Source organism: Macaca fascicularis, chromosome 16, assembly GCF_037993035.2.
Source record: "Macaca fascicularis isolate 582-1 chromosome 16, T2T-MFA8v1.1".
Classification (NCBI taxonomy): Eukaryota; Metazoa; Chordata; class Mammalia; order Primates; family Cercopithecidae; genus Macaca; species Macaca fascicularis.
Window position 1 is genome coordinate 82,605,937 of NC_088390.1, and position 15,052 is coordinate 82,620,988.

The window sequence follows — 15,052 nt, forward strand, 5'->3', positions numbered from 1 at the left end:
GAACTTGTGGTGCCTTTTCTAGGCCTGCCCATGGCTGCCCAGGGACCAGTCTACTTGCACTTCCTCCCTTCTGAGGCCCATTAACAGCCCCAGGCTCAGGCAGAACAGGGCAGAGGTTGGGACCATCAGCTGCAGAGAGGAGCAATCTACTCCAGTGCCCCCTCTCTGCTGACAGCTTCAGAGATGTCCATAAGACCAGCTGCAGAGAGGAGCTATGCACTCCAGGGCCTCCTCTCTGCTGAGAGCTACAGAGAAGACAGGATGACCTTCCTGCAGAAAAGAGCTTTCCACTCCAGGGTCTCTATGCTAGGACACTTGTCAGGACACCCTGGTTGCGGAAAGGAGCTACCCACTGCGGGTATGAGCTGTTCTATCGCTCAATAAGGCTCCTCTTCATCTTGCTCACCCTACGTTTGTCTGTGTACCTCATTCTTCCTGGTGGCAGGACGAGAATTTTGGACCCATGGAATGGTGGGACTAAAATTGCTGTAACACAAACAGAACTGAAACATGCTCCTTGCTTGTCATGTTGTGGGCAAAGAGGAAAGAAGAGCTATGGCCCTTCGGGAACCCCAGACCTGGGAGCTGCCTAAGCCAGGGCTGTGACTTCCTCTTTATGGCCCTGTGGTTCCTGGCATCTCCAAGATTCCAGGTGCCACCACATTCCCTGGTGCCAACCAGGAGAGCTGCCTGCAGTACACCTGGTCCAGCCACAGCCTCGCAGACAGCTGGCACCCATGCTGGCACCTGGGGCTGCCAGCCCCACAGCAGCAGCTGGCATGTCTGACTGCACAGTGGCCGGACCCTACTCTCGCTCACACACCACTTCCTGTTCCATGCCTGATTTGCAGTCTCCCTTGGAGGCGTGGGATATAGGCTGGTAGTGTGAGCTGAGTGCAGTCTGTCAGGCCAAGTGGGTGGAAAAAGTCCAATGTGCCTGAGCCGAACCTGTGCAAGGCACCACTGGCCACAGGTTTCCAGCCAGAAAAGTGACACCCCAAAGATCCCATAATACTATGTGCCAGGCACTATGCTGAGCTCTTTATTTATATTATCTTATTTAATCTCTGGAGGAATCCTGTGAAATAGGCATGGTTGTTCCCATTTTTGCAGGTAAGAAAATAGAGGTTGCAAAGAGGTTGAATAAATTCTCTAAAGTCCCCCAAATTTTAGGGAGCAGAGGTTATTTTTCTCTTTTTTTTTTTTCCAGTAACTAACGTGTTAAAGGGAGCAGAGTTGAGGTTTGAACATGTTCTACCTTTATCTTTTCCCAAGATGCTCTGGAAGCAGCTTCTTAATCTAGAGATGAGATTTCCAAGGATTAAAGTGCTGGTTATTAAAATATCTGAAGACACAAATTTATCTATTACCTCATTCCTTTCTAAAGTCAAGACACCAAATAAATGTTTGTGTTTGTCCACACTATCTCCTCAATACATACACCATTACTAAGTTATATTTAAGACAAAAGATGTATCCTGGCTGGGCACAGTATCTCACGCTTGTAATTCCAGCACTTTGGGAGCCTGAGGCAGAAGGATCGCTTGAGCTCAGGAGTTTGAGACCAGCCTGGGCAACATGGCGAGACTGTGTCCCTACAAAAAAATAAAGAACTTAGTCAGCATGGTGGCACACACCTGTCCCAGCTACTCAGGAGGCTGATGCAAGAGGATCACTTGAGCCCAGAAGATTGAGGCTGCAGTGAGCTATGATAGCATCACTGCACTCCAGCTTGGGGGAGAGAGTGAGACTGCTTCAAAAAAGAAAAAAAAAAGAGGCCAACCATGGTGATTCATGCCTATAATCCCAGCACTTTGGGAGGTCAAGGTTGGCAGATCACTTGAGGTCAGGAGTTTTGAGACCAGCCTGGTCAACACAGCGAAACCCCATCTCTACTAAAAACACAAAAATTAGCCGGGTGCGGTGGTGCGGGCCTATAGTCCCAGCTACTCGGGAGGCTGAGGCAGAAGAATCGCTAGAACCCAGGAGGTGGAGGTTGCAGTGAGCTGAGCTCATGCCACTGTACTCCAGCCTGGGCAACAGAGTGAGACTCTCTCAAAAACACAAAAACAAAAAGTATCTTATTTCAACCTAAAACCAGAGATCTCACTCATATGCTAACAGGTAAGTATGAAAGGAAAGCAAACTAATGCCTTCTTGGGACCAAGAAAGATGAAGCTCAGAACAGATTCGGGGACAAGCATTTTTCTGAAGTACTCATGCACCAGTCCACTGTACCAGCATTAGCGATCGTTTTCTCAGTTCATATCCACAGAGTTTCTGTTTTTCTTTTTTAGAGTCTGCAAAGGGTAATTTTCTCAGCCCTAGGTCTACTGAGTAAGGGAGTGCACAGTGACTAGGAAGACCAGATAAAGTCTTTCTGATGTAAGCATCCTGGCATATCTGGAAACAGAAAGAGCTTCCTTTTCTGTCTTGCACACAACATGCCCCAGGTCCACAGACAGAGGGAGACTGAGAAGTTTTCTGATCTCTTACCTCAAGCTCAACATGGATTTATAGAATGGCTTCCTGTTTCTCAGGTATCATTCTGGAGTAAATAAACCTTTAACAGCTTTATGAAGGATAACTTAATGCAGTTTCTAGAATCCTATTTCACTTTTTATAATGAAAACAGGCCTCAGATCAAGACCCATGAACAAAGAATGAAATTTGGTCTGCTCAGGGATTTGAGGACCAAACATGTGTGAGTATCTTTACGACAGAAAAGCAAGGCACAGATCCCCCTAATCTATTCATCTAACCAGAAAACTGCCAAAAGAAAGCCCCTTTCATGGGGTAAAATTTGGGTAACCAGGAATTACAGCTTGGCAAATCATGAAAAAAGAGAATGTAAGGAAATATTTAACTGAGTATATATTATGTGCCAGGCATTATGCTAGGTTCTTTAGATGGATTATTTTTGTCCCCCATTTTACTTTACATATTTTTTATCTTTATTTTTAAATTTTTGTAGAGATGGGGTTTTACTATATTGCCCAGGCTGGTCTCAAACTCTTGAGTTCAAGTGATCTTCTCACCTCAGCTTCCCAAAGTGAGGGGATTAAAGGTGTAAGCCACCACGCCTGGTCTTTTTTTTTTTTTTTGAGACGGAGTCTCGCTCAGTCGCCCAGGCTAGAGTGCAGTGGCCGGATCTCAGCTCACTGCAAGCTCCGCCTCCCGGGTTCACGCCATTCTCCTGCCTCAGCCTCCCGAGTAGCTGGGACTACAGGCGCCCGCCACCTCGCCCGGCTAGATTTTTGTACTTTTTAGTAGAGACGGGGTTTCACCGTGTTAGCCAGGATGGTCTCGATCTCCTGACCTCGTGATCCGCCCGTCTCAGCCTCCCAAAGTGCTGGGATTACAGGCTTGAGCCACCGCGCCTGGCCCTGGTCTTTTTTTATTTTGGTAAAATACACATAACGTGAAATTTACTATCTCAACCACATTCAAGTATACAGTTCAGTGGCATTATGTAACATTCACATTTGCATTATCGTGTGGCCAAGACCGCCATCCAGCTCCAGTTTAGGTATTTTCTTGTTTCATATTCTCGACAGGAACAACATGCCTGCCACTCTCACCAGCCTGTAAGTTCTGTATGTATGCTGGAGGACGGTCTAACATGCAGAAGAAATACAGTAGCTGACTAAAAAATGAAGAATGTCTGTTAAAGAAACTGACATTCTACAGATAAAGAAACTGAGACTCAAAAGACTCACGTAATCATCCAGGGTCCCAGAGCTAATGAATAGCAGAAACACAATTTGAACCCGGGTACATCTGACTCCGAAAGCCATACTCTATTGCATTGCTTCAGCTACTGCAGGGCAAGTCTGCAGGCTCTTCTAATCCTAGGAGTGTTCTAGGGACCTGAGCAGAGTTTGGGGAGTCCGAAAGTTATACTATCATGGCAAATAGTACGAATTCTATGAAGGTTCTGGAAGCTAGCCAAAAATCTCCAATGGTGCCCTATGCTTAGGTGGCAATATGTACAAAAGTACACCACACACCACACTCCTTTCCATCTTTAACAGGAGTATCTAAGGTCTTCTTAGAAGAGGTTTCTTGGAGCACAGTATGACAAAATATTTATCTGTAAGATCTAACAGTACTGGCAGAAGATACAAATGTACACTGAGGGCAGGGTGATGTCAGAGAACACTGCCAGCAGCCACAGCAGCAAGGGACATGTCAGTCAGTGTTTACCTTCCACCCAAGATGCTCAAAGATGTGTTACTGCCAGATAGTTCTAAAATATGGCAACTTCTCCACTAAATTATTTTCAAAAAACGGTCGGGCGCGGTGGCTCACACCTGTAATCCCAGCACTTTGGGAGGCCGAGGCAGGCAGATCACCCGAGGTCTGGAGTTCGAGACCAGGCTGGCCAACATGGTGAAACCTCGTCTCCACTAAAAATACAAAAATCAGTTGGGTGTGGTGGCGCATGCCTGTACTCCCAGTTACTCAAGAGGCTGAGGCAGAAGAATCGCTTGAACCCAGGAAGCAGAGGTTGCAGTGAGCTGAGATTGCACCATTGCACTCCAGCCTGGGTGACAGAGTGAGAGTCTGTCTAAAAAAAAAAAAAAAAAAAGATTAAATAAATAATTTTCAAAAAACAAAGACATTTACCCATTCATTCAGCACTCTCACTGTATCCTGAGTACTGAACTAGGCCCGGGGGACACAGTGAAGAGTCAAGCAAACCTCTCTTAGTTCCATCTGTAAAGGGGTGTCAGGCTTGCATCTGGTGCCCTGCATGCTTGGATACAGCATCCTCCTGGGACTGGGCTGCTGTGTCTGTACTGAAGTAAGCCTGAATCTGAGAATAACTTAAATCCCAAACATCTCAAGCCCAGAATGGAAGTAGAGTTTGGCTCAGTCAGAAGACCTCTTTTGGTGGACCTCAGGTGTTTGCTGACGAAGGCTGTGTGTGTATGTGAGCAGCTCCTCTTTGGCTTTTTACCCTGGTACTCATCAGTTTCCTTTTATGTGCACATCACATCGGCAAAGTGCCACCTGGTGACAAAAGATGAAACTGCCAGACCAGGCCCAAATGCAGGCAGAAGGGTGCACATGCATTCACATACACATGGGCACACACACATTTAGTCTGTGTGTGTATATCAACCACATGTCCTAGATTTGTTTTTTTACCATTCTGATTTCAAATATTACACTACCCCTACAGTTGTACTATTTTTGCTGTAAAAAAAATGGTCACAGTACATGTGAAAGGACATCTTATTGTGTGTGTAAATTATTAGGCAATTCCCAGTAGTCTGGGAACACAATAATGCATTCATCCCATCCATAAAAGTAAAGTTAACTTCAATATAAATCTTTTTTTTAAAGTATATACTTTGCACGTCTGTAATCCCAGCACTTTGGGAGGCCGAGGTGGGCGGATCACAAGGTCAGGAGATCGAGACCATGGTGAAACCCCGTCTCTACTAAAAATAGAAAAAATTAGCCGGGCGCAGGGGCGGGCGCCTGTAGTCCCAGCTACTCGGGAGGCTGAGGCAGGAGAATGGCGTGAACCCGGGAGGCGGAGCTTGCAGTGAGCCGAGATTGCGCCACTGCACTCCAGCCTGGGCGACAGAGCGAGACTCCGTCTCAAAAAATAAATAAATAAATAAATAAAGTATATACTTTGTTTTCATTTGCTATTAGATTCAGGCCTCGTTTTATATATATATATATGGCATAAATAAGTGAAAACTATATTATCCCCATCAATTCTCAGGTAAAGAAAGTATTGATACTGTATACTTCTGTTGGTTACTTTTTTCTTTTTTTTTTTTTTTTTTTTTGAGACGGAGTGTCGCTCTGTCGCCCAGGCTGGAGTGCAGTGGCCGCATCTCAGCTCACTGCAAGCTCCGCCTCCCGGGTCTACGCCATTCTCCTGCCTCAGCCTCCCGAGTAGCTGGGACTACAGGCGCCCGCCACCTCACCCAGCTAGTTTTTTTTGTATTTTTTAGTAGAGACGGGGTTTCACCGTATTAGCCAGGCTGGTCTCGATCTCCTGACCTTGTGATCCGCCCGTCTCGGCCTCCCAAAGTGCTGGGATTACAGGCTTGAGCCACCACGCCCGGCCGGTTACTTTAATTTTTTAATTTTTATTTATTTTTATTTTAATTTTTTGAGATGGAGTTTCACTCTTGTCGCCCAGGTAGCAGTGCAGTGGCATGATCCTAGCTCACTGCAACCTCCCCCGTCCCTGGGCTCAAGTGATTCTCCTGCCGCAGCCTCCCAAGTAGTTGGGATTACAGGCACATGCCACCACGCACAGCTAACTTTTGTATTTTTAGTAGAGATGGGGTTTCACCATGTTGGCCAGGCTGGTCTTGAACTCCTGACCTCAGGTGATCCACCCGCCTTGGCCTCCCAAAATGCTAGGATTACAGGCGTGAGCCACCGTGCCCGGTCTATTTTTATTTTTTTTTGAGACAGGGTCTTGTTCTGTCACCCAGGTTGGAGTGCAGTGGCCCGATCATGGCTCACTGCCGCCTAGACCTCCTGGGCGCAAGCGATCCTCCTGCGTCAGCCTCCTGAGTAGCTGGGGTCACAGGTGTGTGCCACCATGCCCAGCTAATTTTTTTTTTTTTCCCAAGATGGAGTCTTGCTCTGTTGCCCAAGCTGGAGTGAAGTGGTACAATCTTGGCTCACTGCAACCTCCGCCTCCCAGGTTCAAGCAATTCTCCTGCCTCAGCCTCCTGAGTAGCTTGGATTACAGATGCCTGCCACCACACCCGGCTAATTTTTATATTTTTAGTAGAGATGGTGTTTCACCATGTTGGCCAGGCTGGTCTCGAACTCCTGACATCGTGATCCACCTGCCTTGGCCTTCCAAAGTGCTGGGATTACAGGCATGAGCCACTGTGCCTGGCCTAATTTTTTTTATTTTTAGTGGAGACTAGATGTCAGTATGTTGTCTAGGCTGGTCTCAAGCCTCCCAAAGCGCTGTGGCGTGAGCCACCGCACCTGGCCTGCTTCTGTTGGTTATTGTGTGTGTGCATTTTCTTTTTCTGACTACTTCATATTAATCATAATATTCTGGCTTTTCTTCAATTAACATAAATTATTCAAATAATAATTTTTAGTCCACCTAACCAACACTTCCTTGGGAGATAGGTCAGGTTTATTAAAATAATTAACAGTTTGGGCAACTCTAGAAATAATGAAAGATTTCAAGATGAGGCACTAAGAAAGTACGTAAAGTTTGTTAATGACCATGTAGGGAGGCAGTAACAGAGTTTGCATCTGATTCTCTGTCCACTACTTAGCCAGTGAACTTCTAACTCAGTGATTCTCAAACTTGAGAGGGGCCAAGAATCACATGGGAGTACTTTTTTTTTTTGAGATGGAGTTTCGCTCTTGTTGCCCTGGCTGGAGTGCAATGGTGCGATCTTGGCTCACTGCAACCTCCGCCTCCCAGGTTCAAGCGATTCCCCTGTCTCACCCTTGCCTCCTGAGTAGCTGGGATTACAGGTGCCTGCCACCATGCCCAACTAATTTTCTTGTATTTTTAGTAGAGACAGGGTTTCTCCTGTTGGTCAGACTGGTCTCGAACTCCTGACCTCAGGTTATCCGCCTGCCTGGGCCTCCCAAAGTGCTGGGATTCCAGGTGTGAGCCACCGCGCCCGGCCTCACATGGGAGTATTTTTAAAAACTGCAGATCCCAGGGCCCTGTCACTAGAATTCTGATTCAGCTAGTTTGGGGTAGGAACTAGGAATCTGTATTTTAATAAACATTCCAACCAATTCTGATGCAGGTAGGTTAGAGACCACACTGAAAGAAAAAATGCTGGTCTTCTGCAGCTAATAATATTTAATTATGTACCAAAATAAATGCACACACATTTTTTTGTTTTGTTTTGTTTTTTAGAGGTAGGGTCTTGGTATGTTTCCAGGCTGGAGTGCAGTGGCTATTCACTGTGACCATATAGTGCACTACAGCCTTGAACTACTAGGCTCAAGTGATCCTCCTGCCTCAGTTTCCCGAGTAGCTGGGACTACAAGCAAGTCATCACAGCTGGCTAATTTCTATCATTTCTTCTACATTAAAAAACATTTATGGATATAGAATAATTACAGCTTTCTACATTTATTAGCTGGGATTCTACTGTAACGAAGAGCTGTCTTTTATCATTCATTTATTCAATTATTTTTTCATTTACTTAATTATAAATTATGTATTTATTTATGTAATTTATATTATATTAATTTTCTACTTAAGTAAAAACAAAAAAATCCAAAATACCAAAAATATGCTTCCAAAGACAGGAAATCATTTTAGACAATTTATAATTAAAATAGCAAAGTACAGGCTGGGAGCGGTGGCTCACGCCTGTAATCCCAGCACTTTGGGAGGCTGAGGTGGGCGGGTTGGTTGAGGCCAGGAGCTCAAGATCAGCCTGGCCAGCATGGGGAAACCCCGTATCTACTAAAAACACAAAAAATTAGCCAGGAGCAGTGGTACGCGCCTGTAATCCTAGCTACTCAGGAGGCTGAGGCAGGACAATTGCTTGAACCTGGAAGGCAGGGGTTGCAGTGAGCCAAGATAGTGCCACTGCACTCCAGCCTGGGCGACAAAGCGAGACTCCATCTCAAAAAAAAAAAAAAAAAAAGCAAAGTACACATTTTATATATTGGGCAGACATTTAATATTTATGCCAAAGAATCAAATAATAATTACTATAGAAACCAACGCCTGGGGTCATATCAAAAATGCATTTATGGTACTAACATAATCTCTTTCTTTCATAGGGTTTTTGTGTTTAAATTCTATTTCATTTTTATTTGATGCCTGGTTATTTTCCCAGCTTTCTCTGCTTCCCCTCTTCTGAGATACATAACGTGTCCAAGGCTTACCAGCAGATATTTTTAGACTGGTGATGCTCTAGAACATTTTCTTAGATCGGTGTTGGGGAGAGCAGCTTAGTATTTGCTTGAATGCTGTGAAGTGAATACAAATTTGCCTATTTAGCCAGATGCATCCCTGAGACAGACTGATGTGCCTGCTGTAGACCAGAACAACAATGATCTATATTAACTGCAGTAAACCCCTTTTCACTAATTTTCCATCCAATTCTCACGGGGAGCCAATCACCAGCTTAGAATGAATGGTAATTACAAAGCTGACAAGATACAAGACATTCTTTGTACTCAAATCAAAGATATGAGGGAGACAGCAAGAGAGTGTCACAAGATGACCCTGAACACAAATATGCTTTGTATTCAGATTTGGCTATCAAAGAAATCGATCCAAGAAAGCACTCCATTTATAGTCTTTGAACTCCTCTGCTAGGTCTCTTGGCGGGAAGTACACAAGATCAATGTCATGGCTATACGACCTCCCACCTAATGTTGACCTTTTCCAAAATATTTAATTAAGCAATTGCCGAGTTAAGCAATTCTCTCTGTTCACCCTAACAGGTGATGAGTATGAAAAACCTACCTCAGAGTAAAGAACACATCATAAAATTGCACAGATCTTGGTAATGACCATCACAAATCCATTCTGTATCTCTCCTTATGTTTTAGGTCTTGACTCATTGTTCGAGAATACTGAGACCAGGCAACAAGCTCAGTACCACTCTGTCATTAAACACACCTACATGGCTATATGAACTGCTTAGATGACAAACGAACCTACTTGACTTCCCGGCCCCCATAGAGAGGAAGCCTCCCTTTCCAGCAGGCTAAAACCTTCTACCCAATCATGTTGTGCTTCTAAAATAAAACTACCTTCTAGAAGATGAGTTGTTTTGAGTTGCAAAAGATTTTGCCTAAAACCAGCTAATTTTAAGTTGAGTTAAAAGGAGAAAGGAGTGCTTTTAATAAAGCCAACACAGTCATCTTTTCCCCTCCAGTGAGTTGGTAAATAATGACTAGTGGTCAGAGATTACTCCTTTCAGATGAGCAACCCATCCTCACTGCCTCACTTCCTGATTTCATTTGGTCAGGAGACTCATAACCCAGCTCACAAATAAGAATACACTTTTAAGCAGCAGGTTTTGAGATGCTTTGACACTGTATGTATGTGAAGAATATGCTTAGAGAAGCAAGCACCAATATCAATCTAAATAGGCATTTAAAAATATAAAACAAGGCCGGGCACGGTGGCTCACGCCTGTAATCCCAGCACTTTGGGAGGCTGAGGCGGGCGGATCACGAGGTCAGGAGATCGAGACCATCCTGGCTAACACGGTGAAACCCCGTCTCTATTAAAAATACAAAAAATTAGCCAGGCGGGGTGGCGGGCGCCTGTAGTCCCAGCTACTCAGGAGGCTGAGGCAGGAGGATGGCGTGAACCCGGGAGGCGGAGCTTGCAGTGAGCCGAGATCACGCCACTGCACTCTAGCCTGGGCGACAGAGCGAGACTCCATCTCACACACACACACAAAAAAAGTATATATATATATATATATATAAAACATACATATATTTCTTCCCAAACAAGTATTTGAATGTTCTAATGCCAAGTATGAAGTTTTCCAGATATTTTAAAACAGAGGCATTTTTGATAGGCCAATTACTAAGATGGGCAAGAGGACCAAAATCCTCCCCGGTCTCTATTTCAAAAACAAAAAATAAGAAACTGTAAACTGGTCTTCAAGCCGAAAAACTCCAAGCTGTCCTTTCATGTCCCATTAAAATACATCGACTCTAAAACTATTTATGGGCCGGGCGCAGTGACTCATGCTTGTAATCCCAGCACTTTGGGAGGCTGAGGCAGGTGGATCACCTGAGGTCAGGAGTTTGAGATCAGCCTGGCCAACACTATGAAACCCCATCTCTACTAAAAATACAAAAGATTAGCTGGGCATGGTGGCGGGTGCCTGTAATCCTAGCTACTCGGGAAGCTGAAGCAGGAGAATCACTTGAACTCAGGAGACAGAGTTGCAGTGAGCCCAGATCACACCATTGCACTCCAGCCTGAGCAACAAGAGTGAGACCCCATCTCAAAACAAAAAACAAAACGAAACAAAAAACTACTTATGTAAGATTCAAGATTAATTACAAGAGTTGTCAAGACTTCTCTCATATTCCTGGAAGGAAAATATGCTCTGAAGTCTACTAGGCTATAAATCTCAGTTCTGGGCCGGGGGCAGTGGCACACGCCTGTAATCCCAGCACTTTGGGAGCCTGAGGTGGGCAGATCACCTGAGGTCAGGAGTTTGAGACCAGCCTGGCCAAACTGGTGAAATCCCATCTCTGTTAAAAACACAAAAATTAGCTGGGCATGGTGGTGCACATCTGTAATCACAGCTACTTGAGAGGCTAAGGCAGGAGAACTGCTTGAACCCAGGAGGCGGAGGTTGCAGTGAGCTGAGATCGCGCCACTGCACTCCAGCCTGGACGACAGAATGAGACTCCAACTCAAAATAAATAAATAAATAAATAAAATCTCAACTCTGGTTTGAGAAAAAGAATAATAGTATGAAATATATCAATAGAAACAGTCAAGTTTATAAGCCAAACAGACATGGAATTCAAAGCCCTGGCAAGGTCTGGTTACTCTGGCTAGGCTATGTATTTGCAGATACAGCCCTGGGAAGAAAGCCACTACTCAATCAGTAACTCTAATAGGATTTTCTTTTCTTCTTTTTTTTTCCTTGAGATGGAGTCTCGCTCTATCACCCAGGCTGGAATGCAGTGGCGCAATCTCGGCTCACCACAACCTCCACCTCCCAGGTTCAAGCCATTCTCCTGCCTCAGCCTCCCGAGTAGCTGGGATTACAGGTACCTGCCACCACATCCAGCTAATTTTTTGTATTTTGAGTAGAGACGAGGTTTCATCATGTTGGCCAGGCTGGTCTTGAACTCCTGACCTCGTGATCCATTCACCTCGGCCACCCAAAGTGCTGGGATTACAGGCGTGAGCCACGGTGCCCAGCCAGGATTTTATTTTCTTTAGCTAATCCTGTGGCATAGAAGCCCTAGGTAATTAGAACAAAATAGCATAAAATAAAAATCCATAGCATGTACCTGATAGTTTTATTTTCTTTTTATTTTTAATTAATTTTTTTTTTGAGACAGTGTCTCACTCTGTCGCCCAGGCTGGAGTGCAGTGTGGCAATCTCAGCTCACTGCAACCTCCACATCCTGGGTTCAAGAGACTCTCCTGCCTCAGCTTCTCAAGTAGCTGGGATTACAGGTGCTCACCACCACAACCAGCTAATTTTTTTGTAACTTTTAGTAGAGATGGGGTTTTGCCATGTTGGTCAGGCTATTCTTGAACTCCTAACCTCAAATGATCTGCCTGCCTTAGCCTCCCAAATTGCTGAGATTACAAGTGTGAGCCACCGCGCCCAGCCCTGACAGTTTTATTTTCTGAGTTATTAATGTAAAGATGTGTGGAAACCCTAATGGAAAAACCTATTCTGCAGCTAGTTTAATAAGGTGGCACTTGTTCCATTTTGCATTGCTAAGCTTCTAAGAGTCGTGAGAGCTCTGATTATTCTTCAGTCACCCCTCAATAGCAGTGGGCAGCCAAGGTTCTGTAAACCAAGTGAACTACTTACTTTGGCTTTTATGAAAGTCTAAACTCATTTAAAGACCAGATATAGTGAAACGCAGTGACTAGAACTTTAGGTTCTAGATGGTGAACACCCATACTCTATCATGCTCCAACTTCAAGGTGACTTATGTTCTCTTGTACTGCATCCCACGGCCTCCTACCTGGGATCACTCCACTGCCCAATGTGGTCACCCATCACTTCTCAGCCCATCCTTGTAAATCTCCACTCCTTGAGCCACATCCTTCATCACCTCCAATTTTCCTTATTCTCAGCAACCTCTTCTCTGTGGTTCTTCTTCTTTTTACTTATTTCCTGCATTTCATTAAGACCCTGGGCTTCTGATCATCCTTCAGGGCTTGTCAGAGGTGATTACAGTCCCTGAAGAATAAATAGGTGTCTTAGCATTAACCACAAGCTTTCTGAGACTAAAAATAGCCAAGTTCAAGTTTAAACAAGGTGCAAGCAAAGATGGTGCAAGAGATGCAACAGATAATTCACCCCCAAAGCAATGCATGCTAGTATCTTCCAATAGTGTTAGTTTGGCTCCTAAGTTTATAATTCTCAGTCTGGTCATTAATACAAAAATTATTTTATGCTAGTTAATAGTCTATAAAGAAAGCATGGCTCCATAATTAAGTGGTAAGTCAAAAGTTCAGCAAGGGGATTTAGTGACTGGCTTCTAATGAATACATCATGGAAAGGGGAAGATTTACAGTGGATAAACCTGTACCACCCGGACCAAGTAAACAGGGCTGATACCAATAGTAATAAGTCATGTGATATTATGTACCTCTGATATGATGCAACTATATCTGTGGTTTTCTTTCCCAAAGTCTATAACCCTGGTCTTTTGATATTACAGAAGAAAACATTAGAAAAACCCAAATCAAGGGAAGTTCTACAAAATACCTAGCCAGTACATCTAAAAATTGTCAAGGTCATGAAGAGCAAGGAAAAATTGAGAAACTAGCACAGATTGGAGGAGATGAAGAAAACATGAGAACCAAAAGTATCCTGGACTAGATCCTAGCACTAAAAAAGGACAATAGTGGAAAAGCTGGTAAAATCCTAATAAAGTCTAGTTCTAAAAATAGTAATGTAACTGTGTTAATTTTCAGTTTGGATAAATGTGTCGCAGTTATGTAAGATGTTAACCTTAGGTGGAGCTGGGTAAAGGCTATATGGCAACTCTATTATCTTCTGTGATTCTTCTGTAAGAATAAATTATTAAAAAAATTAATTCAGCAAGAGAAATGCAAAGATGAAATGGAAAGAGCCCAGGATCTACGAGCAGAAGGCGTGGGTCTCAGCTCCTATGCTGCTGGTTACGGTGACTTTAGACAACATGCTTTGCCCTACTAAGCCTCCATTTCCTTATCATTGAAATGAGCTCCATAACAGCGACCTCAAAATTTGTCAGAGTAAAAGTTGTATTAATCATGGTTTAGTCAGGAAAACAGGTACTACACAAGCTATTTTAAGAGGCAGAATTAAATACAAGAAACTGGTTAAATGGATATCAAAGAACCAAAACACGAAAAGGGGGCACACAGAGCTGACAGAGAGAAACTGCAGGAAACAGTTTCCGTCCCCATGGCTGAGGGAACAAAGGGGAGAGAGGTTGGGTTCTGAGATCCTGAAAGCCTGGAGAAGGGACCCTCTGAAGCTGGGACTCAGACTTCTGAGGTGAGGGTATTGCCCAGTTGGTTCTGGGTTTGTTGGGGGGAGAACACAAACAAACAAATAAAAACAACTGAAGGTTGTAACAAACTGCAGCTGGTGGAATGAAAAGGCATTGCTGGGATGGTGGTCATAGGAACAGCCAGGCGCAAGAAGCAGTGGGTCCTTCTCCTCCCGCCCTGTAGACCTTCCAGCACCCTCCACTGGCAGCAGGTGGCCAAGTGCAGCAAGCAATGGAGGGAGCTGCAGAGTCCCAGCCCCAGTGTTCACAGTGGAATTGTGGAGACAAGTAACTTTGTAAAGGGTAGATGTGACCCACTGATACTTATTACCATTACTGCTGTTAAGTACTCAGGCTAACTGCTTGCTCTCTCTCCCTCTTTTTTTTTTTTGAAATAGATTCTCACCGTCAACCAGGCTGGAGTGCAGCGGCGCAATTTCGGCTCACTGCGATTTCCACCTCCTGGGTTCAAGTGATTCCCTTGCCTCAGCCTCCTGAATAGCTGGGTCCACAGGCACGTGCCACCACGCCCAGCTAATTTTTATATTTTTAGTAGAGACAGAGTTTTGCCATGTTGGCCAGGCTGGTCTCAAACTCCTGGCCCCGAGTGATCTGCCTGCCTCAGCCTCCCAAAGTGCTGGGATTATAGGCGTGAGCCACCATGCCTGGCCACTCTTTCTTTTAAAAATAGTTTATACCGGGCACGGTGTCCAGGGAAATTGCTTGAGTCCAGGGAAGTCAAAGCTGCAGTGAGCCATGATCATGCCACTGCACTCCAGCCTGGGTGACAGAATGAGACCCTATCTCAAAAAAACAAATAAATAAACGAATAAATAAATAAATAAAA

At 44.4% G+C, this 15,052-nt stretch overlaps 1 protein-coding gene across 20 annotated transcripts in view; it reads right to left on the bottom strand.

Annotated features, from left to right (window-relative positions):
* The window catches only part of RNF157 (ring finger protein 157), a 101,989-nt gene that overhangs the window by 36,072 nt on the left and 50,865 nt on the right, over positions 1-15,052 (bottom strand). For 3 of the 20 annotated variants that reach the window (XM_074020618.1, XM_065532027.2, XM_074020617.1), the window contains one exon: positions 12,685-12,902. The exons of the other annotated variants lie outside the window; for them this stretch is intronic. The gene's annotated coding sequence lies outside the window, so the exon portion shown is untranslated. The remainder of the gene's footprint in view (positions 1-12,684; positions 12,903-15,052) is intronic. 20 annotated transcript variants of the gene reach the window in all.